General features: G+C 39.8%; 1 protein-coding gene and 1 long non-coding RNA gene across 2 annotated transcripts in view; both read left to right on the top strand.

Annotated features, from left to right (window-relative positions):
- NCAM2 (neural cell adhesion molecule 2) overlaps positions 1-21,881 on the top strand; it is a 536,258-nt gene that overhangs the window by 34,917 nt on the left and 479,460 nt on the right. The window lies entirely within an intron of this gene.
- Positions 1,895-11,123, top strand: LOC120395699. The gene is made up of 3 exons (XR_005592744.1): positions 1,895-2,256; positions 3,486-3,599; positions 11,025-11,123. It is a non-coding gene; the product is annotated as an uncharacterized LOC120395699 (long non-coding RNA).

The raw sequence follows: 21,881 nt of genomic DNA, 5'->3' as shown, positions 1-21,881 counted from the left end.
AATATCCACATAATGCTAAAGATATTTAATATTCTGTCTGTAATTACAAGTGTAGGAAACATTTTTTTTCAGTCTTGCTTATCTGAAAAGTTTGACCCACTGCAGTGTCTAATAACTGTTTGAATGGACTAGCCTCCATGTTTATTTTAGAGATGACCTGAAATACAAACAAATTGACAGCAAATACAGTTGACTGTAAGTTGACTTTTGTAAGACAGCTAGGTTCTTGAAGACTGTTTCTAAAGCATTAGATACACTGCAGTTCTAATTTACATAACACTCATTTGCATACTGATTCCACCCACCTGTTTTTCCCGTTGCAAAAATTTTACAAGCATTACTGCTGTGAGCATTTAGCTTGGACTAAATCTTCTCAGGCTTCTGGAAACATCTAGTTCACAGTAGGCATGCTTATATGCTTAGCACAATCTATCCCATACTAACATTCTATCATCCCTTAGTATAATCACGCCAATATTACTAAGAGAATACCCCTTTGCTATATGTAGATGTAAGTGTTGGCTTTTTAAAAATCACACACTATAAAAAGCTGTATGTGTATGGTCCTAAACACAGGTTAGACAGGTGGGAGCTTTAAATCACACATAACTTGCCTTGTGACTTTTTTATTGATTTTTTTATAGAAACAATAAAAAATACAAAAAAAGATTAATGACTTAGAACTTCCATATGTTTCTGAATACTGCATGCATCACAGGAGAATTATGCAATTTGATAACTCATAAAAGCTGCAAGACCTGACAATACAAAACCAAGTAACACTACATAGACATAACACATTAGGGTGAGGAGTTACAGTTGTAACATAGGAGAAGATATACATAAATGGGAAGGAGGGCACTAGGGAGGGAATGGAAAAGAAACAGGAGTTAGATGTAGGTGACTGGTGAAAATATTCTGGGGGAGTGTAGGAGCTGAGCCTGCCCCACACTCTCCTGCAGCAGTGGCTCGTGTTCCACACGGCTGGCCTTGCTCCCTGCTCAGCCCATTGGCTCTCACTGGCTGTAGAGTTTGAGGTGCTTGCCATAGCATCATTTGAGCTCATCTGCACACAGGCAGGACCCTCTCCTCATGATGTCTGGTCGCTGCCCCCAACTTTCTTCCTGACTGTTATCAACAGATGCAGGGCCCCAGGATTTCTCCCCTGCCCCCTACTTCTGCTGGCCTTAACCTCAACCAAATTGGACAGGTGCCAGGGCAGCGACGTGGTTCAGATAATAGATTTGGGAAATCTAAGCTCCCTCTAGCCCTAGTTACCTGCCACCTGTGAGATGAGATGGAACTAAGAGGTCCAGAATTCTTCGAGCAGTCTAAACATTGTTTATCTAAATGTGTCTAAACATTTCTTTGGATTCATATAATTGATCTCTATGTCAATAAGCTATTCTTTTAAAAACACTTCTGTTAGCATAATCTTCATTGGCTGAATTTTTCTTTCTCTTTATTACCTCACACGTACAGTGTTGTATTTGTGTGAAAAGAAGATTCTTATTCCTTTAAATTAATTTGGTCCTGCTTATTCTCCACATACAGTCATAATGCTGCGTTTTATTTTAGTAGCATGTTGAAATGTAATGGGGTCCTGCAACAGATCAGTGTATAACATACCCTACTTATTTCAGTAGGGAGTTTTATTTAAAAAAAATGCAAGATCGGAACAAAGGAAGGATTAATTTTAGAGAAGAGGAGCATATAAGAGTAAGACACAAAAATCGCATATTCATACTATCATCACTCAAAAGACAACAACAAAAAATAAGCAAAAAATGCTGATATCCCGTGACTCCAGAATTGGCCTTTTATGACATCACAAGAAATATTGTAAGCAGTATTAAATACTTAGAAATCTGCTTAATCCAACTATGGGGGAGTGGACCAGACCACCCCTCTTCCCCTTCACACTGGAGAGGGAGACCCATATAAAGGGGATCCCCCTCCACGTGTAAATCTGAGGAAGAGAGTGGAACAATCCCACAACATAAGTATATCACATTCAGAAAGCGTGATTTATTTATTTTAAGTTGACTGTGTCCCTGTTATGTTTCCATTACTTATTAAAGACACAGATAGTAGAGCTGACCAAGGAGAATCGCATATACTTTCCATTTTATACTGCAGTCCTGTGGTCTGAAGAAATAGGTAGACATACTTTTTCAAATCCTATTTTTCTTGCAGCTGCTTCTTCTTCTTCTTTTTGTTAAAAAAGAACTTGCATCATTCCTATTTTCTACATAGGTAAGAAGCAATAATCCTGTTGACCTTGGTTGGTAATGTACTAATGTAGGTCCCTACATTTTAGGAGAAAAAAAGATGTCATACACTAAGTCTTTTCTTCCCCATGATTCAAACAAGGGAGTACTAACAGTCTGCAGAGACAGGGGCGGCTCTAGCAATTGCGCCGCCCCAAGCAGGGCGGCACGACGTGGGGGGCGCTCTGGCGGTCGCCAGTCCCGCGGCTCCGGTGGACATCCTGCAGACGTGCCTGTGGAGGGTCCGCTGGTCCCGCGGCTCCGGTGGAGCATCCGCAGGCATGCCTGCGGCAGGTCCACCGGAGCCGCCGGACGACCGGACCCTCTGCAGGCATGCCTGCGGGAGGTCCACCGGAGCTGCCTGCTGCCCTCCCGGCGGCAGGCCGCCCCAAGCGCGCACTTGGCGCGCTGGGGTCTAGAGCCGGCCCTGTGCAGAGATTTTCAATGGATGTGCATATTTCAGCATTGCTCCCCAAACTGGATTATTTTAAATAGATTTCAGTACAATCTGAACTGTTATGGTCTATGATGGTCAGATTCTTTTTTTGTCAAGTTTCTGTGCTCAGTTTAAGTTTACGTCAGACATAGAAGAAAGTAGAATGTGATTTAAATCATTTACTATTTTATTTCCGTTAACAATTTTATGTTGTTAAATTATTTTTCTTATACCTCTGTAGATAAATAGGTAGTTTCTCATTAAGCAATCTCCACCTGGTGGCAACATGTCATAGCCAGCAACTAAATAGATCGATCTCGTGCACACAGATAAGGTCCTTTTTTCCTTTAAACAAATATCATGTCAGCGTTTTAGTCAGATAAGTTGTTGTTTAATGTTTAAAACATCTCATATAGGTGAAATATATTTAATTTTAAGATGCTTTTACTCATCTTGGATCTCATGTCACATAAGTGCCAGGATGGGTGTGCAACTTACAAGGATCCAATGCATAAACACCTTCAAATGGTGAAGCAATTGCCAAATTCCCCATTAGCATATCTGTATTAATGGCTGCATTACTTCCGTTTATAAAGAACAATGAGTGTTGACTTTAGCCATCAAAACACCGCTAAAGTGTTTCACATTCATATTCTGCATATTGCTTTAGTTATAAAATATGTATTTGGAAGCTCAAAGTTAGCATAATGTACTTTCTTCAAGCATAATTTTGTAGCCCATTGCAAATAAATGTTCCTTGAATTGCCAATTTGCCACAGGAAAGAAAGGAAGCCTTTTCAGACAGTAGGCACAAGAATCAACCTATCTCATCAAATGAATGTGTGTTCTTCTAACTACAAAGCTATCCGTATCAGTTATGTCTGAAATGGAAGGTATGAATATAAAGTTATATATTATATTATTTGAGAAAAGTATCACAGATGGTTAAACTTTATAAAGAAAAAATAATTCCTTCTATGTCTATTTTGAGTGTTGATTATGTTTCAAAAATAAAATCACCCTGGCAGCCATTAGGATGGCATATATATGCCTAAATTTTCAGATATAGGTATTAAAACTCTGTGGCAGGGGGAGCTCATCTTTCAGGAAGAAATATGGACTTCTTGCTGTGTTTCTGTGACCCCTTTATACGGACTGAAGCTGCACTGTCAGTTAACATTGTAGAATGCTTTGTCTAGTTTCCTGATTATAGACAAATGTTACTGCAATGTTGGGGAGAGGTGGATGAAAAATTGACTTTTTTCCATGGAAAATCTAGACTTTTCATCAGAAGAAGCAAAAACACAAAGCAACACCCCCTCAAAAAATTGTCTATTTTTGACAAATGAAAACAATATTTTTTGTATGAATACTGAAGCCATTGAGGGCGCTCTGCCGGTCGCCGCGAGGGCGGCAGGCAGGCTGCCTTCGGCGGCTTGCCTGCGGAGGGTCCGCTGGTCCCACGGCTTCGGCGGACCTCCCGCAGGCAAAGCCGCGGGACCAGCAGACCCTCCGCAGGCAAGCTGCTGAAGGCAGCCTGCCTGCCGTGCTTGGGGCGGCAAAATGCCTAGAGCTGCCTCTGCCCCTTAGTATCTCCAGTCTATCTTGCCGCTCAGACAAACTGAACTTTGTTATAACAGGTTACTTAAACCAAAAGTCACAACACATCAAGTTTCTCCCAGTCCCAAGAGACTAGTCGGTCACCCCAGATCAATTGGTACTCCAGATCTTACACCAAAGACAATGCTGGCAGCCAATTCTATAGTAGGGTTGGGTTTATTAGCTAAGAAAAAAGAACGAGAATTAAAGCAGGTAAAATATAATAACAGATAAATCACAGTTTGTAACGCAGTGATGTAATAGATTGTCAGTTTCCCAAACGTCTTTTCCAGGGCTACCCTGAATAATTTCTGACTTCCTGTTCAGTTGTTATGCCCTGTCCGAATCCAAACAGTCCAGTGATAAAGGATTTTTCTTTGAATCCATATTATATCTTCTTCTCACAGAAGACAAGCTGACAGTCTCTCTACCAAGTGGGCCTTTCCTCTGATGATGGTGTGAGAGAAATGCACTTAGTCTTTTGACCTCTGGTCACATACATAAAGGTCACTTGATTGAAATTAGCATTTTCTGTTAAAAATCCTTAAGCCCTTCATTATCATTTCACAAGACTTCTTTTATGGGTAATTTAGTTGTAAGGGTATTTATCATGTAAATGTTTGCTATTACACCATGGCAGGAATAGATAAGTGAAAACAATAAAAGAAACATCCCATTAGTTTTATGAATTTTGAACACCCAAACCACTTATACATTAACAATCGCTTAGATCTGTACTAACACAAGTGAATTGGCCTGTGGCCCTGGACTGACCTGGTTTGTGAGCATCACAATCCTCTCTTCCTGCAGGGTAAAAGAAAGATCTGAACACACAAAAAATAAAGTTTCTAACCTTCAAAAGTCACCAGTTCCTCCTTTACAGGTTTGGTCTGATCAGACTCTTCAAGCATCAGGCAGCAACAGCTCCTGGGATACTTCTTCCCAAAAGCTCAGAGCATAGGTCTGCTCCCTTCCATCAGCGGTGCAGGAACAATTTGTATAGTGGGGGTACTGAAGGCAGAAACCATGCACTTGGGTTGTTATTACTACTTCAAGCCAGGGGATGGTTTGCAGCACCCTTCATTCAACACTTATGCATTCTACTGTCTGCCTCCTTCTGAGCTGCTCTGCTTCCCCTCTTAAGCCTTCCCTCCAGCTTTGTGCAAGCTTTGCAGGTGTGGCAGGGTAGGGCTGCCTTGGACCAGAGGTGCTCCTTAACCCCTCTTTCTACAGAGTGGAATTACACCCTATTACAGGGAAAGGTGGGAAGCCTTGGCAAAACCTGCAGAGCTATTTAAACTGTTTTAAAGCCTTGTGTACATGTATGTCTGAATTGCTTTTCTGATCTGCACTCATTATCGGGAGAAATATTTACTATACACAATTTTTTTTCTGTTGTCTATTCAATCTGTTATTCTTTTTTTTATTTGTTCAGTCTTGTGGCATGTTTGTATTCTTGATGATTTCTGATACATCTGGTGATTTTTGGCCTTTTTTTTCCTCCCCCGCCCGCCAAAGTAACATATCTACTGTCCTGAGTAAGGGATATCTCTTTAATCCTGGCACTTAGGTTGAGGCTCTATATTTCTGCAATAAAAGCAGAATTTATTTTCAATATATATTTTAATATTGCTATTTTCACAATACAGTGGAATGGGAGGAGCTCTTCTGTTCTTAGTTTAAAACTGATGTAAAATCATTCACAGGCTGAGGACTTTTTACAGCAAAATTAAAAGTTGATAAAAGTTACAAATCAGGGTTGATGGTGAAAGCGCAGACAAAACCTAATTATTATTGTTTTAATTTCTTGGATTGTAAAGGCAGGCACTATGTCTCTCTCTATGGCCCAAATCTGTTCCCTGTGCCTTCATGGAGACCTATTGAAGTCAATGGTCTTGTACAAGGGCACAAGAGTCCACACTTGCTGATTTGATTTTAGGATTCTGTCTGTTTGCAGTCCACCGAGCACAGCAGCACCCAGAACCTGACCAAGGCCTCTGGGAATTACATATAAAAAGTAAAGGGCACAATCTAGTAATATTTCTATTAAAATAAATGTTGCTCTTATGTATTGAAAGTTAAAAGATTAAATTGTTTGTTAAGCTCTCCCTGAATTACTATGCAGAGAGATACAAAAAACCCATGAACACAGAAAAGAAGGGGGAAAAAGAAGTAACCTAAAGCAAAAAAATGGAGCTTACATACCAAAGCAATGGATCTCCCTTACAAAGCATGAAATATAGTACTGCTATCATGATTTTCAGAAGATAAACTTGCCCAAAAGGATAAATTGTGTATTACTTTCTGTTAGTTTCACTCTTGGTAAGGCCTCTTTTCCTTTAAATTTAGCATTAAAAAAAATGAGGCCTCCATCCTTCTAAGTTATATATTAGAAAGGAAATAGATATAACCACTTCACTAATTAGCTTCCCAGCTCAATGCATTTGATTATGACATAAGCATGTGCCCACATGGCATCCGACTCAATTAGGTGATCCAAGAAATAGGTTCTGCATTGATGTAGCTGGCCAAGGTTTTTCCTTTTCTTTGAGTGCTGTAGAGATTATGTGCAATTATTACATGGCGTGGATTCACTTCCTCGCTCTATTTCATCCAACAATATAACACACCCTCAAGATGATCAGTTAGCAGCTAAAACTCAATAGATAAGTGGTATTTCATGGCTGATACCATAATTAAATAGAACTATTTTTCATTTACGGAAGTTCAGTTTAAGTGGCAAGGACTGTGTTGCAAAAAAGGGAACTGCAGACAGTTTTGTTATGAAGCACTATGATGTGTTTAATCTTCAGCATTTGCTGTTGTATTATCTTTTCAAAACTAGTAACTAATGAGAAATTAAAAATACACTACAAATGCATCCTGAATGAGAGCTGGGTCTGTTGTTTGCTCTGCAAAGTTTTGATAACTGGGAGATATTTTAGAGTATATTGTGGCTTTGTCATAAACTCTAAATAAGTGGCCCTGTACAGTTGCACTGCTCCAGGACAAGATCAGATCAAATCTGGTCCTTGGTTCCCCCCCTTGTATCTGGTGCAGGATATTGCTGCCTCAGTTGAGCTGGCTGGTATGCTGGGTAAAGGAGCCAAGACCTCCCGTCAACACCTGCACACTCCCTGCCCACCTGCACAGGAGAGAGAATAGTAGCTGCTCTCTTCCTTTTTCCATGACTTGTAATATGAATGGTCAATATGGAGAAGTAATGGTATGCCATATGTCTACTAACTCCCCTGTACAGATACAGATAGTGGCTCATGCTCTGGCCTTTAAAAAGTGGATTTTTATTGAGCAGCAGCAGTGAACAGAAGAGCTTTTGATTTTACATTGCCAGAGGCACACATTTGATTTCAATCACTAATACTGAAACAAAATGAAAAAAAAAAAAAAAAAAAGGAAATTTTAACAAGGAAATTGTGTCACAGTGGGTGTACCAGATAAGAAGATTGAAAACCTTAGTTCAAGATATAAGTTCTAAGTATTAGTATTATTTATTTCTATTATTATTAGATTACAGTAGTCTGAGGGATAATGGGATAACTGATTGATAAGGCTCTAGTCTAACAACACATAATAGACTAACATTTTATGAGAAATTGGCCTAGTGTTATAGCAACTAATCTGTGACTTGAAAATAGTTTAAGAAAGTAATATTCATGGTTATTTTTAATTTTCTATGCAATATATAGACAACTCCACTGAGACAGTACTCCCTCCAAAAGTGGGGAATTTATGTGATCTGTTGACATAAGAAACAACAAATGAAAACTGGCATAATATTCTGGATGTTGGAATCTGGGAATAGTACTGAAATATGAATTTTAACTCAGTAAGTTTGGCACTGTCTGGTTACTGGTATGCCTTTCTAAGGTCTGTTTCCTCACTAATAATTCTATGTTACTGTTATTTTCTGTGCTTCCTTCCCCTCCATGTATAAGGAAGGTTCTACATTATGCAGGGACTTATATAGACTTATTTATTCTTTCTTGCAGAGGATGGCAAGCGCCTCCCATCTACCTTATGCTCTTGAAAGCAAATGACTTTTGAGAAATAACCAAAATAAATATAACTTAGCTGTTAGAGAACTTGAGCTCACATTTTAAGTCCACTATTGAGGATATATTTCATACCAAAGGGAAAAAACCCTAAATGTTTGTGTTACTCATGCATCAGATAAAGGAACACATTGTATAAGCTTATGGAAGTCTTGGAGGATTAAAGGTCCTCCCACATAACCTGAATAAACAAGTCTGATCCTGCAAGTAGACATTAATCTAATTGGACTCTGTAGAATTAGTGGTTCCCAAAATTGTTCCGCCACTTGCGCAGGGAAAGCCCCTGGCGGGCCGGGCTGGTTTGTGTACCTGCCGCGTCCGCAGGTTTGGTTGATCATGGCTCCCAGTGGCCACGGTTCGCTGCTCCAGACCAATGGGAGCTGCTGGAAGCGGTGGCCAGTAAGTCCCTCGGCCCGCGCCGCTTTCAGCAGCTCCCATTGGCCTGGAGCAATGAACCACGGCCACTGGGAGCTGCGATCGGCCGAACCTGCAGACGCGGCAGGTAAACAAACCGGCCCGGCCCGCCAGGGGGCTCACCCTGGACAAGCGGTGGAACAAGTTTGGAAACCACTGAGATATATATATATATATAGTACATGCAGCCCACATTTATTTATGGTTCCTTTACATATGCACTTTTGATTGTCCTTTCTTAGCGTTATATAGTTGAATCCTGTGGCAATATGTGATGATATTGAAGTGCCATGTGCTTAGGGTTAGTGTACAGCACATCTCCACTGAAACCAATGAAGTTGTGCTTTGCCCAGTTACACCAGGGAAGAGTTGGTTCATAGTTTAAGTTACTTCTATTGAGATAAAGAAAGTTTCTCCTGGATTCAGCATCGTAGCAGAACCTTCTTATTTCTTCCAATTACGAGAGAGCATCAGGAGTTGCAGCATTTTTCCAATAGCAGTATTAGCTAACTGAAACTGTTGAGGCATGTCCTTGAATACCACTTTTCATACAAATGTGTATTTAGTATTTTCTAGCACAAAACCATTTACATTATATATGAATTTAATCTTTTCTTCATATTAATCATATTGTTTGCCAGAAACATAATGATTATAATAATCTATGCATACATTTCATCCCCTTCCTTTCTCCTGCAAGAGATAAGGCATAATTTTGAATTGACATTATTCCATTATTGTTTATTAAAAGAAGAAATAGTGTGATTGACAGTTTATTGTTGCCAGGGGTGCTGCTTTTTTATTTTATTTTTTTGGAAGACTTACTTCAGACTATCATAAAGACAGACAAAATAGCCATTATTCACTCAGTCACATTTCCTTAGATTCTTGGATGCTGGAGATCATCCCAATGTATTTCTCTGTGTCTGTCAGTGTTGTGCATGTGTGTGGGTATTGAAACTCATGGGAGAAGTGGCTTTCCAACTTGGCTTTGAAACAAAGATTTTCAGAAAACCCAGCATCTTGGGCTAAAGAAAACCTTTCAGAGCTCTCACACGACTAAATGCAGTAATATGAAATGTGTCATTTAGAGTTTTTGTAACATGGTAGTTTTTAAAAGCTATACGTAAATCAAACTGTTAAGGAATTAAATGTGAAATTAACAGGGAATATAACTAAAGTGTTGAGGTGACTTTGTCATTCCTATGTAAGGGAAGTATTCCTTTGTTTAATTAGATCATACAGTCTTTTAAAATGATTTTTTTTCCCACTCATGGTTTATTTACAACTCTTGCTACTAGCAGTTCCCTAGGGATAATTGCATGAAAATTGCCTGAAACATTTACATTTTTAATTAGCTGAACTCAGGTGTTCTAGTAAGTACGCAACTAAGCTTACCTACTATAAATAATGAATCTAAAGGAAAAATCTAGGGGGAGAAGTTTTGAACACCTCAGCTGGCACGCATTGCTGGGAAAAAATGAAAACAACTTAGTTTTATTTCAGGTAAACTATTATTAAAATGAACTTCAGAACTTCATTTCTGACCTGACTTACAAATCCTGTTAAAAGTCAGTGAGAGGCAGAGGTGGTCACTGGAAATCAGGCAGTTGTGGATATTTATGCTCTAATGTATAGGACTGGTCTCTGAGTCCCAGAGCATTCTGAAAGTGTATATCTGTATCATTATTAGTCACAGATCAACTTTCCCTTGCCACTTTTGCCTCTGTATACCAAGTATACAGATATTTGTGTGCTTAATATAATTAACAGTGGTTTAAATATAAAAAACAATGCAATGGCTGTTGCATAAATGCTGAGATTTATCCTAAAAGCTGTATGAATATTCAACACCACTGAAGATCAGCTTGTTTGTACATATAGCGTCACAGCCTCATCTTTAATTGACAGCCAACGAAAAAGATGAAAAAAATATCTAAAACCAAATCATTAAATGAAAAAATAAATAAGGGCTTATTTTTTTTTAAAAAGGTTCACTACACTGCATGCTGAGCTCTTCTGAAAATCTGGCCATTTATGTCAGTGTCTAAATGGAAAATGACCTCTTGTGAAAATTCAGGTGTATATGCATGTACTGTAATACTCAAGATGGGCCATGTTGTAGTTGTTTATATGAGTCACTCAACCTACAATCTCATCTACAACCAATAACTAAAACATGCTACTTGTATGGAGCAGCAATTGTCTAAGATATTTATTCTTTTGTTCCAGGTGGGAAAACCTATATTACTGAGTTCCAGCTGTTTCTGAATTTCCCCTGCATACAAAGGAAGTCAGAGAAATAAACTTGTCTATGCAAATCGCCAGGAGTTAAACATGGAATCTGCATGCTTACTTTGGGATAAAAATGCCTGAGACCCAGCTCCAGCTTGGAGCTGAAAGCAATTGTTAGTTAGTCTTTCCAGCAAAGTCTTTCTCTAATGGAGAGCTAGTGACTCAGATGCCCTGTCAGCACCAGTCTTTGACCAGTCAAAATAACTAGGACCCTAAGAAATCCATGGCCATGAAAAACGCATCACAGATCGTGAAATCTGGTCTTCCCCCATGAAATCTGATCTTCTGTGTGCTTTTACACTATACTATACAGATTTCATGGGGGAGACTAGCATTTCTCAAATTGGCGTTCCTGCCCAAAAGGGAGTTGTGGGGGGGGGGTCACAAGATTATGTTAAGGGTGTCACAGTATTGCCACCCTTCTGTGCTGCCTTCAGAGCTTGGTGGCCAGAGAGCAGTGACTGTTGGCCAGGTGCCCAGCTCTGAAGTCAGCATCCCATCAGCATCAGTGCAGAAATAAGGCTGGCAATACCTTACCATGCCACCCTTCCTTCTGCGCTGCTGCGTGCAGAGCTGGGCAGCCAGAGAGTGGCAGCTATTGACGGAGGGCCAGCTGTGCAGGCAGCAGCACAGAAATAAGGGTGGCAATACTATACCATGGCATCCTTACTTCTATGCTGCTGCTGCGAGTGGCTCTGCCTTCAGAGCTGGGCTCCCGGCCAGCAGCCATCGCTCAGCTCTGAAGACAACGCTGCTGCCAGCAGCAGTGCAGAAGTAAGGGTAGCAGTACCACAGCCCCCCTTACAATAACCTTGCAACCCCCCACAACTCCTTTTTGGGTCAGGACCCCTACAATTACAACACTGTGAAATTTCAGATTTAAATAGCTGAAATCATGAATTTTACTATTTTTAAAATCCTATGACAGTGAAATTGACCAAAATGGACAGTGAATTTGGTAGGGCCCTAATGATAACTTTAAGAGGGAAAGTAAATGCCATTTTTTTCTTTGTTACTGGTGGGATTCAAAGAAATGTATCTGAAAGAGGGGATTTGAAATTGTGCTAGGGGAGCAGAGGATATTGGTGCACAATGGGAAGCCTTGTCAGAGTGGAATTATATGACTGGTGGTGGACCATCCTTGACTATATACACTATATACTCTCAGCCAACTAAATTCCACTGCAGTTGTTCAGCTGAAGCCTATTGTGAATAATCACATGACTAATTACAAGTTCAGTCCCTGAATGAAGGGAAGAGAGACAAATAAAGCTACATTACCTAAATACTTCATAACCAGGATCCTAGTTTTCCATGATAAAAAATCAAAATTTTCCAATAAAAAACTCCATAAAAATCTGCATTTTTCCATGATTAAAATGAAACGCTGAACTTTAGTTTCCCTAGCCATACTATATTTAGCCATCAGCTGAACACATTGACTTGATATACAGTAGATCCCCATTTATCCAAGCCTCCATTATCTGGCTCTTCACATTAACTAAACTACCAGATGTTCAGGACTGACTGCCTGAGCCTGAGCCGCTGTCAGTCCTGGGCAGCTGGTGATTTGATTAATATGGAGAGCTGGTTAATGGAGGCTTGGATAAATGGAGTTCTACTTTATAAAAACTCAAGATTCTCTGTAAAAACACAAACTCCAGATTTTCCATGGCAAATGGGTTTCTAGGATCCCTGTTCAAAACTTTGGTTGATATCCAGATACTACCATAATGGGTATTTTCTTGGTGAAGCCTGTATCTGCAAACTTCTGTTGAAAAGAATCTGTTGAAATTTACCAAAACAAACAAACAAAAAGAAACTAAACAAGCATTCTTTTAAAACTGATGGGGATGCTGGTATGTTCCTTGAAAATAGGAATGTTCTTTGGGATTTCAGGGCCACATGGCTGCAGGCATACTTAGAGCCTTTGTAGCTGAAGTATAAATCTGCCTATCGAACAGCTTACAGTAGCTGCTTAGAAATACTGTAACAGAAATAATTATAAAAAGATACTATTCTTACCGAGGCATGACTGAACATGAAGGTCAGTACATAAGTCTCTCAGAAAGGAGACACAGTTTTACCCCATATTTCCCAATTCCAGACTCAGCTTCTTTAAACAGATTAAAGTCATCCTGCTAGCAAAAACAGATTGATTACAGCATTAAATTGTGACCAAAGGATAGCCACAATATTAAGTCCTTTTTCTGGACATTAATTATCCTACTCAGATGCATGTTATAATTACATTTCCTGCCATTGCTGGGAAAATATCCAGCCTGCTGGAGTAATTTGTACTTCAGAATTAAAAGAACCCACAAAAAGATTGAAATTACTTTAAAGTTTCTCTTTTTGATTTTTATAGCTTGCAAAAGTTTCAAAGCAAGTATAATTAAGTTCCAGGGAGTGTGGCGGTTCTGATTTTATCTTGGATTTTAATGACAGCCAATGGGAAATCAATTATCTCCAATTCCTCCTGAAAATGCTCTCTGCATAATTAAATATACTTCTCCCTTACCTCACCTTTGAACAAGAATCATTTATGGTAGTCCAGGATAAACTGTACACCTGTAAAAACTCAATGTGAAAAAACAAATGTAGAATGCCTGATTCTGTATATTGCACTGAATAATCTAACATTTCAATGCAAATGATAAGCCTTACGGAAAATAAGTTGGATGAACTGATAGTAGGTATTTTTTTTGCCATTAATATTTGTGTACTCTCAAGTGTATTAATAGACTTATCCAAAGATGGATAATAAAAAGAGCAAAACTGGGGGGCTGGGAGGTGTCAATCAGATCATTTAATCTGGGAATAATAATAAACCTTACTATTTCTTGCTGTCTTTTAAAATAATTTGTATTGGATTTTAAACTATTTGATTACAACCTGGATCTGAGATTAATTTATTAGATTAATTTAGTCTGTTTCCTCCCTACAGAATAAATGTGAATAGATCACCAGTTCTTTGCATTTATTTATTATTTAAATTCAGTTAATAAGTTGTATATAAATAAAATTACTTTTTGGATTGATTGCAAATATTTGAAAGCTAAACAATGTTGTGATTGGGTAGATGGTTAGTCCTTAATTAATTTTTCTTAAGTACTTGTGCATCCAATTTGGAAACTTCCTTTCTGTGAAACTTGCTCAAAAAGGAGCAAGGAGACTGGGTGAAGTGATTTAAAAAAAATACAGCCCCTTTCAGTAAGTTAGGTAAGTGCTAGACACATGAGTAGTTTGCTTAGTTAAGCATTTGAGTAATTCCACTGAATTGGGTTATGTACCTTGCTGGATTTTGGCTTGTGATGGGGTCACAAGGTAGGAAGGGTTAAAAGAAAGTCAGTCACATCTATCACACCTGTGCTGTAATTGCTTCCCACCTCTTAGGTGGGACTAAGAGGTGTCAGGTAATAACTTAATGGACACCTAGGCCTCATAAAAGGGAGAGAGCTCAGCCTGAGTGTGGAATCATAAGGATTAGAGAGGGTTTGTTGAAGGGGCTTGAGCTTGCAGGACAAGAGACACCTCAGGAACACTCAGTTTGATGGTATGTCTACAGCAGAGGTTCTCTAACTTTTTCTTTCTGAGCCCCCCCCCCCCCATGCTATAAAAACTCCACAGCTCACCTGTACCACAACAATATTTTTTCTCCATAAAAAAGCTACAGCTGGCATTAAGGGGGAGGAAGCAGGGCAGTTGCCTGGGGCCCCATGCCACAAGGGGCACCATAAAATTAGGACTATGTCTACACTAGCAACTGAACGATAAAACTTTTGTCTTTCAGGGATGTTAAAAAAACATGCCCCCCCCCCCAAAAAGACAAATGTTTTGCTGATGACAAGTGCCAGTGTAAACAGCACTTTGTCAGCAGGAGTGCTCTCCTGCCGACAATGCTTACGCCACGTGTTGAGGGTGAAAGTTTTTCTTCGGCAGGCGAGGTGACAATGCTCGGGGCCCCGGGTTGCAGTCCTGCATGGTGGGGCTTTAGCTTTCTGCCCTGGGCCCTAGAAAGTCTAACACCAGCCATGCTTGGTGGACCCCCTGAAACCAGCTCGCAGTCCCCAGGGGGCCCTGGATCCCTGGTTGAGAACCACTAGTCTACACTACAATTAGAAACCTGTGGCTGGCCCAGGCCTGCTTCCTTGGACTCTTGAGGCTTGGGCTAAGGTGCTATTGAATTGCAGCATAGACATTTGGGCTTGGGATGCAGCTGGCTGTCCCTAAACCTCTGACTGCCTTAAGCTGGGATTGAATGAGAGGGTGGTCAATTGACAATTGCCCTGTTCTGTGTATCCTCTCTGAAGTAGCTGGTACTGACTATTGGTCTAACCCAGTATGGCTGTTCTTAAAGACAAAGAGCTGGATTCATCCTTAATAGCTTCAGTTTTAACTAGTACTGTAATTTGACTTTTGGTCACCCTTACAAATTCTCCAAATATTTCTGAAGTATTACGAAAAAGTTCTCCATCTAACTTAATGTCTAACATTCAGTACTGATACAATGGAAAGCCACCATCTTGTTATGAAGAATCTGCTTTTGGATCCATGTGCAAACTGAAGTGTGAGTATAACACACATTAGCATTAATGTGAAACATCCTTTCCCCTCCCTCAAAAGCATGGGCAATTAGACCGTAAGTGCCTTCTAAAGAGCAAAACAATTGGCAGGGAATTTAGCCTTTGCCACATTCTCAATTCTGTTATTTAGAAGCTGCAAACTGAGAACAGTGAGTGTATTCGGATGCTCTTAGATGACTAAATGTGTTACTATTCAGCATTAGATGTTTTGTGTAATTAAATAAACTAATTGTAGTTAATATGACATACACATTATTCATTGTTGTGCTAGATTGATATTTAGCTATGGATGGTGAAATTATACATTTCATGACATATACACCTTGTAAACTGGAGGCTAGTAGAAATGTAATAAGGGGAATGGTTGTTATATGGTTGTATTTATTTTCAGATATTTTTATATAAGGTCATGTAAGTAACAAACCTAACATAGTCTGTAGTATGTTATTTACATTATCTGATCAGCTAGCTACTATTTTTCATGGTATAGAGAAGTATGTACTCATGCCCATTCTGCATGCCTTTATATTTGGCAGTGACTAAAATGAATAATGATCAAATGAACTTGGTGCTTAGGTTATTGTAACCGGTTTTAATTGTTTCCTTTTTGGAGACGTGGAATTAAAAGAATAAAGCATTTAATATTTTAAAACCTCTTTCTCCTCCACTGCCATTCTCTACACAGGGAACACCTTTCTCTAAACAGGTGTCACTGACAGTTTAGTTATATGGAAGTGACACCACTTCAGAGCATGGGAAAAGTCCTGCTCAATGCCAGCCTTTGGCATTTGAAGATCCAGAGCTTGAATCACTAATCCATTACACCAATTTGATACCAGTGTAATTCCATTAAAGTTAGTGAGAAGTGAAGTTCTATCACCACTTCATAGAAGTCACTAACACACTTTCTGAGGAATCAGATACTAACCAGAGTAATAAAAAACAATAGATAGGGCAGATAACAAAAGTGATGCCCAATAAAACTTTTTTACAAAGTTTTTACAAAGTACAATTCCCCGTACTTTTTATTCCCTCTCTAGCCTATGGCAGCCAACAGGAACTCAGGATGAGGCTTACTCACGCAAAACTTCCACTTGCTGTTATCAGCCATAATTCCACTACATTGTCATATAGATGGTGTAATACTGTAATGAATCAGGACCTCAATTCTAACTGTCATTAGGTTGCTTATGTGTTTATCTGATTTATGTCAAGTTTAATTCAAAGAGTCTTCGAATCTTATCTTAACCCACCTGAAGGTAATGCAGTGTGTATGAAGGGATATGAATAGTTATTTATTATTTGTACAGTGCTCTATATGTGCTGAGCACCTCACAGACAATGAAATCTCTACCCTGAAGTGATTTACAACACACGATTGGGGGAGGGATAGCTCAGTGGTTTGAGCATTGGCCTGCTATACCCAGGATTATGAGTTCAATCCTTGAGAAGGCCATTTAGGGATCTGGGGCAAAAATCTGTCTGGGGATTGGTCCTGCTTTGAGCAGGTGGTTGGACTAGATGATCACCTGAGGTCCCTTCCAACCCTGATCTTCTATGAAATCAAACTCCTCTTGAAATCAGTGGAAGTTAGCACTTGGCAGGATCAGGTTCTAAACCTATGTATCAACAGCAAAAAGGATTAAAAAATAATACCTAACAAGGTGTGATACAAGTCTCATTACAGTCAGTGGATAGTTTTCACCCTTAGGGCAGGGCCTGGAGGGCAAATGAAAGGAGGAGAGAATAGCTGGCAAGAAGCTGTGCAGGAGGATTGAAACGTGGAAGCAATAATAGTGTGAATAGGCGTGAGATTTGAGGTTCTTTCTGTTCTAGTTTCTGACTTCTGGTTTGGGCTGTATCCGAGTTATATTTTCAAGATATTTCTCTGTAACCATCATGGCTAGAACCTTAAAAAGAAAAAAAAAAGCAAACTGAGTCTCCTGTAATCACAAGAATGCAGGAGGTGGATCCCTTCCCCCAACACACACATGATATTTGTCATTAAATTGTGAGTGTTGTTTGCAACGGTAATAAACAGTGTTGCAAACTCAAGTAAAGGCTGAGTTGCAGCAGGAGCGAACACCTTCCTGTGTGTGGAGAGGGGGAAGAGGGATATCAGAAGGAGGAAATATTCTGGGAGGGAAAGTGAGTGGAGGGAATAGTGGGTGAGAAGGAAGATGACATCAGTTCTACAGTTTTCTCTGATCAAAGGGTTTGCATTTTTTCAACTCTCCTGTACTGTTGCAAGATGCAAACTTTTTGATTGGAGCAAGTTACAGACAGAGGTAATGATCTGTTTCATCTCCTGTCCTTCACTGGTAGGGAGAGTCCTTGTATCTGACTTCTCCCTGCACCTAGTGCTCTGTGCCCTGGAAGGGAAGGTTAGCAGTTTGCAGCAGAGTCCTGTCTACATTGGTGGGAAGTTGATCCCTCTGCCTGCCCCCATATTACTGGGCTTGGGCACATAAAAAATCCTCTGATGAGGGAAAGGGGGCTCAGCCCCTCCCCCCATGAATAAAATTGCATTGGGTGATTTCCTTGTTGATTTTTGTCTCACTGGTTGTTTTTACATGTGTGGGACCCCATTGACTTAATTGGGGTATATGTGTGCACCTAATTAGATGAATTTGATCTAATTTATTTAGGAAGATGTGAATGATAGAAACAAATGGAACTATACATGGTAAATCTGTAGCACCCAAAAGTGATACTGTGCACTTAATGTTCTTTCCTTATATAGGTAGTCTGGTTTTTTGTTGTTGTTGTTCTGTAGTACTACAACTACAAAATGGGTAAAATGTTAAGAGCAGGGCCGCCCAGAGGATTCAGGGGGCCTGGGGCAAAGCAATTTCGGGGGCCCCTTCCATAAAAAAAAACTACAATACTATATTCTCGTGGGGGCCCCTGCAGGGCCCGGGGGAAATTGCCCCACTTGCTCCACCCCACCCCCATGGGCGGCCCTGGGAAAAATAAACCTTCTGCATCTCGGCACAAACCCAGTTTTAAGAAAACTTCTTTACAAGGTATCACTGGTTCTCAGCATCAGCTAGTGCTAAAAGGCACTAAAGCTCATTAAAAGGGTTGTACAAATATGTGCCGTCAAAACTATTTCTGGATCGAAAACTAGGGGTTTTTAAAAAGCAGAAAAAAATCACGGACAATGTCTGCTTTCCTTCAAAATTTGTTGTGGTTTTTTTAATTGAAAAGCTGAAATTAGTCTGCCAAAACCTGAATATGGTTTGGGGTTTCAGAAGTGTGTGGCCAAATATCTGCTGCTTGCTGTGTTTGATTGTATAAAGAAACAATAAAAAAATTCTGCTTAAAAAAAATCCAAAACTTTTTGAACCACCTCAGCTTGTGACCAAACGCCTGAGCCTATCCAGTCAGAGATTTTTCCAGGTTTCTCATACTCTGCTGGCTTCCTTGACTCATATCTGTCTCCATAACTTTGGGTTCATTTAGGTTAGAATATAAGAACAGCCATACTGGGTCAAACCAAAGGTCCATCCAGCCCAGTATCCTGTCGGCCGACAATGGCCAATGCCAAGTGCCCCAGAGGGAGTGAACCTAACAGGTAATGATCAAGTGATCTCTCTTCTGCCATCCATCTCCACCCTCTGACAAACAGAGGCTAGGGACACCATTCCTTACCCATCCTGGCTAATAGCCATTAATGGACTTAACCTCCATGCACTTATCTGTTTCCTAGAGACTGGCTCCATGCGGTTCCTCACAAACTGGACATGGTTACTGTGGGTTTGTCTTTAGTATAGCTTATGTACATACTCCACGAACTGAGCATTTGAGCTTTTTCCAAATCTGAGATGAGCCTATGTTGTGAAAACTGAAATGCTCAAAATAGCACAAGCATGTGAATGGACATAGGGTGTTAAAATTAAAATTACCCCAGAGGTTCTCAAATTGAGGGTTGGGACCCCTCAGGGGGTCACGAGGTTATTACTGGGGGCCGCGAGCTGTCAGCCTCCACCTCAAATCCTGCTTTGCCTCCAGCATTTATAATAGTGTTAAATATATTAAAAAGTGTTTTTAATTTATAAGGGGGGGTCACACTCAGAGGTTTGCTATGTGAAAGGAGTCACCAGTACAAAAGTTTGAAAACCACTGCATTAACCCCTCTGGAGCCTCAGGAAATGTTGCGGGGGGGTCTCCCTTGGTAGGATTGGGAAGGAGGTAGGTGGTGTAGGATATTGCTCTTCTCATGTGATCCCTCCCCCAGTGGCTAATTTTAAATGAAGCTACCACGCTGCAGCTGTCCGGGACGCTGCTGGATGGACTGAGGCTCCGGGAGAGGGGAGGGGAGGAGATGGGGCTGGGGAGGGAGCCTCAGCCATGCTCGTGGGGGCCTCTGCAGAGCCTGGGACCTGGGGCAAATTGCCCCACTTGCCCCCCCCCTCTGGGCAGCCCTGGGGCAAATTGCCCCACTTGCCCCCCCCCCCTCTGGGCGGTCCTGGTTAAGAGCTCTATATTTGAATGAACCCCACTGTATCTCTCAGTCTGTGAGGGTCACTCAGCAAGGCTCTGGAGAGCAGGAAGTATTTTGAGCTCCCATGTAATACAAGTGAGCTGCGCTTTTAATTTTCAGGTATTCTAAATGTTTTCAGATGAAATGTTCTTGTGATTTGTAGGGATATTATAAAGTTTAAATAATCACAGAGGTGATACTTACAAATTGTAACTTTGTGAAGCTGTAAATTTTTGTTAGTGTCAGCAAAAACTTGTTCCATGCAGTTGCTTAGGAGAGTGGGTAAATGGTTGCAGAGACAGCCATGTTCTGGTTGAGTTTAGAACCCTGAACAATAGCTGTTTCATTAATCAAATACCAAAAGCAATCTAAACTGTGTTTTATTTATAAACTGAAGTTTGATATTAGTTTTAGATTAAATCTTAGGGAAGAGTTTTGATATATATTTTTTTAAACAGATAACACTGAAGCTGGCTAACAATAGTTCTGGCTAATGCTAAAGAGACTATGCTTTTTTAATGTATTTATTTATTAATTGCCTCTTATTTTATGTTAAAGATTCACGTAGTTTAGAAAGTAGAAAATATCTGTTTAAAATTATGCAAAACAGAACATTGCTGCATGGGTTTACGTGTCATATAACACTTCCATAGTGAGCTGTCACCTTTAAATTTGTAGGTATAATAAAATATAGCTAATCAGACATTACTTTCATCTGTAAGCCTAACAAGCTCAGCAGGTAGCAGATCAGCTAATTAAAGTATGCTATACTGCATTCTATAAAGCAGATGCTAAAGCAGAAATGTTTTTAGACCGTTATTAACATCTGTGACTTGTATGACTGTCTTTAATACCAGTTCTCCCTCCTAAAATCCTCAGCTACTGCAGGCAACGTTTTTCCGGTTAAAAATTGTAATCCTGAATGGGTGTACTATTGTTCTTTCTCACATTCAGTCAAATGTCTAAAATAACTATTTATAAATTACTTACTTTTGTCAAAACAACTTAGACTAAATTCAGATGTATTTATTTTCATCAGGTTGGCTTCACATGCTATGATCACCTGTGGTTACCAAGTTACTAAGAACTTTGTTCTTTTGTCATTCTAGTATCTAGTGCCTACTAACTCCATCTTGATTTAGCTCATGGACATGATGTTTTAGGTGCTTTGATTACTCGTAAATGTGACTAGGAAAGTAAGATTATATTAATTGGATAATAGATAATATGAACCTTCTCAACTTTATTACCACTTTCAACTTACTTTAAAAGCTACCACCAGGTTTATGAATTCACCACTTATTCCTTAAAATATGATTTTTTGCAGAGTGGGGATATAATTTCAATTTTTATTAAGCCTAATTCATTCACTCTCAGGTATTTCAGTTCCCCAGCAGTGTCATCTGATCTTTCTCTTACGAAGCACTGTCAGTGGTTTTACAAAAACAAATGAGTTTTCTTATTAGCTGCTTTACTTCATTATTTCTCACATTTTGAACTTTCTGGTACTTTTATGGGGATATACCTATCTCATAGAACTGGAAGGGACCTTGAAAGGTCATTGAGTCCAGTTCCCTGCCTTCACATCAGGACCAAGTACCATCCCTACTCTATCTTTAATACTCAGCTTCAGTAACATTCATCTGTTATGTCGATGAGGATTTTTTCCAAACAAGATTAGATAAAATTGCAGGTGTTCAAAAGTATGAATAGTCTCTCTGT

This window comes from Mauremys reevesii, linkage group 1 (genome assembly GCF_016161935.1).
Source record: "Mauremys reevesii isolate NIE-2019 linkage group 1, ASM1616193v1, whole genome shotgun sequence".
In the NCBI taxonomy this organism is placed as follows: domain Eukaryota; kingdom Metazoa; phylum Chordata; order Testudines; family Geoemydidae; genus Mauremys; species Mauremys reevesii.
Note: the sequence above shows the minus strand (reverse complement) of the source record. Positions and strands in the feature narration are given on the sequence as shown.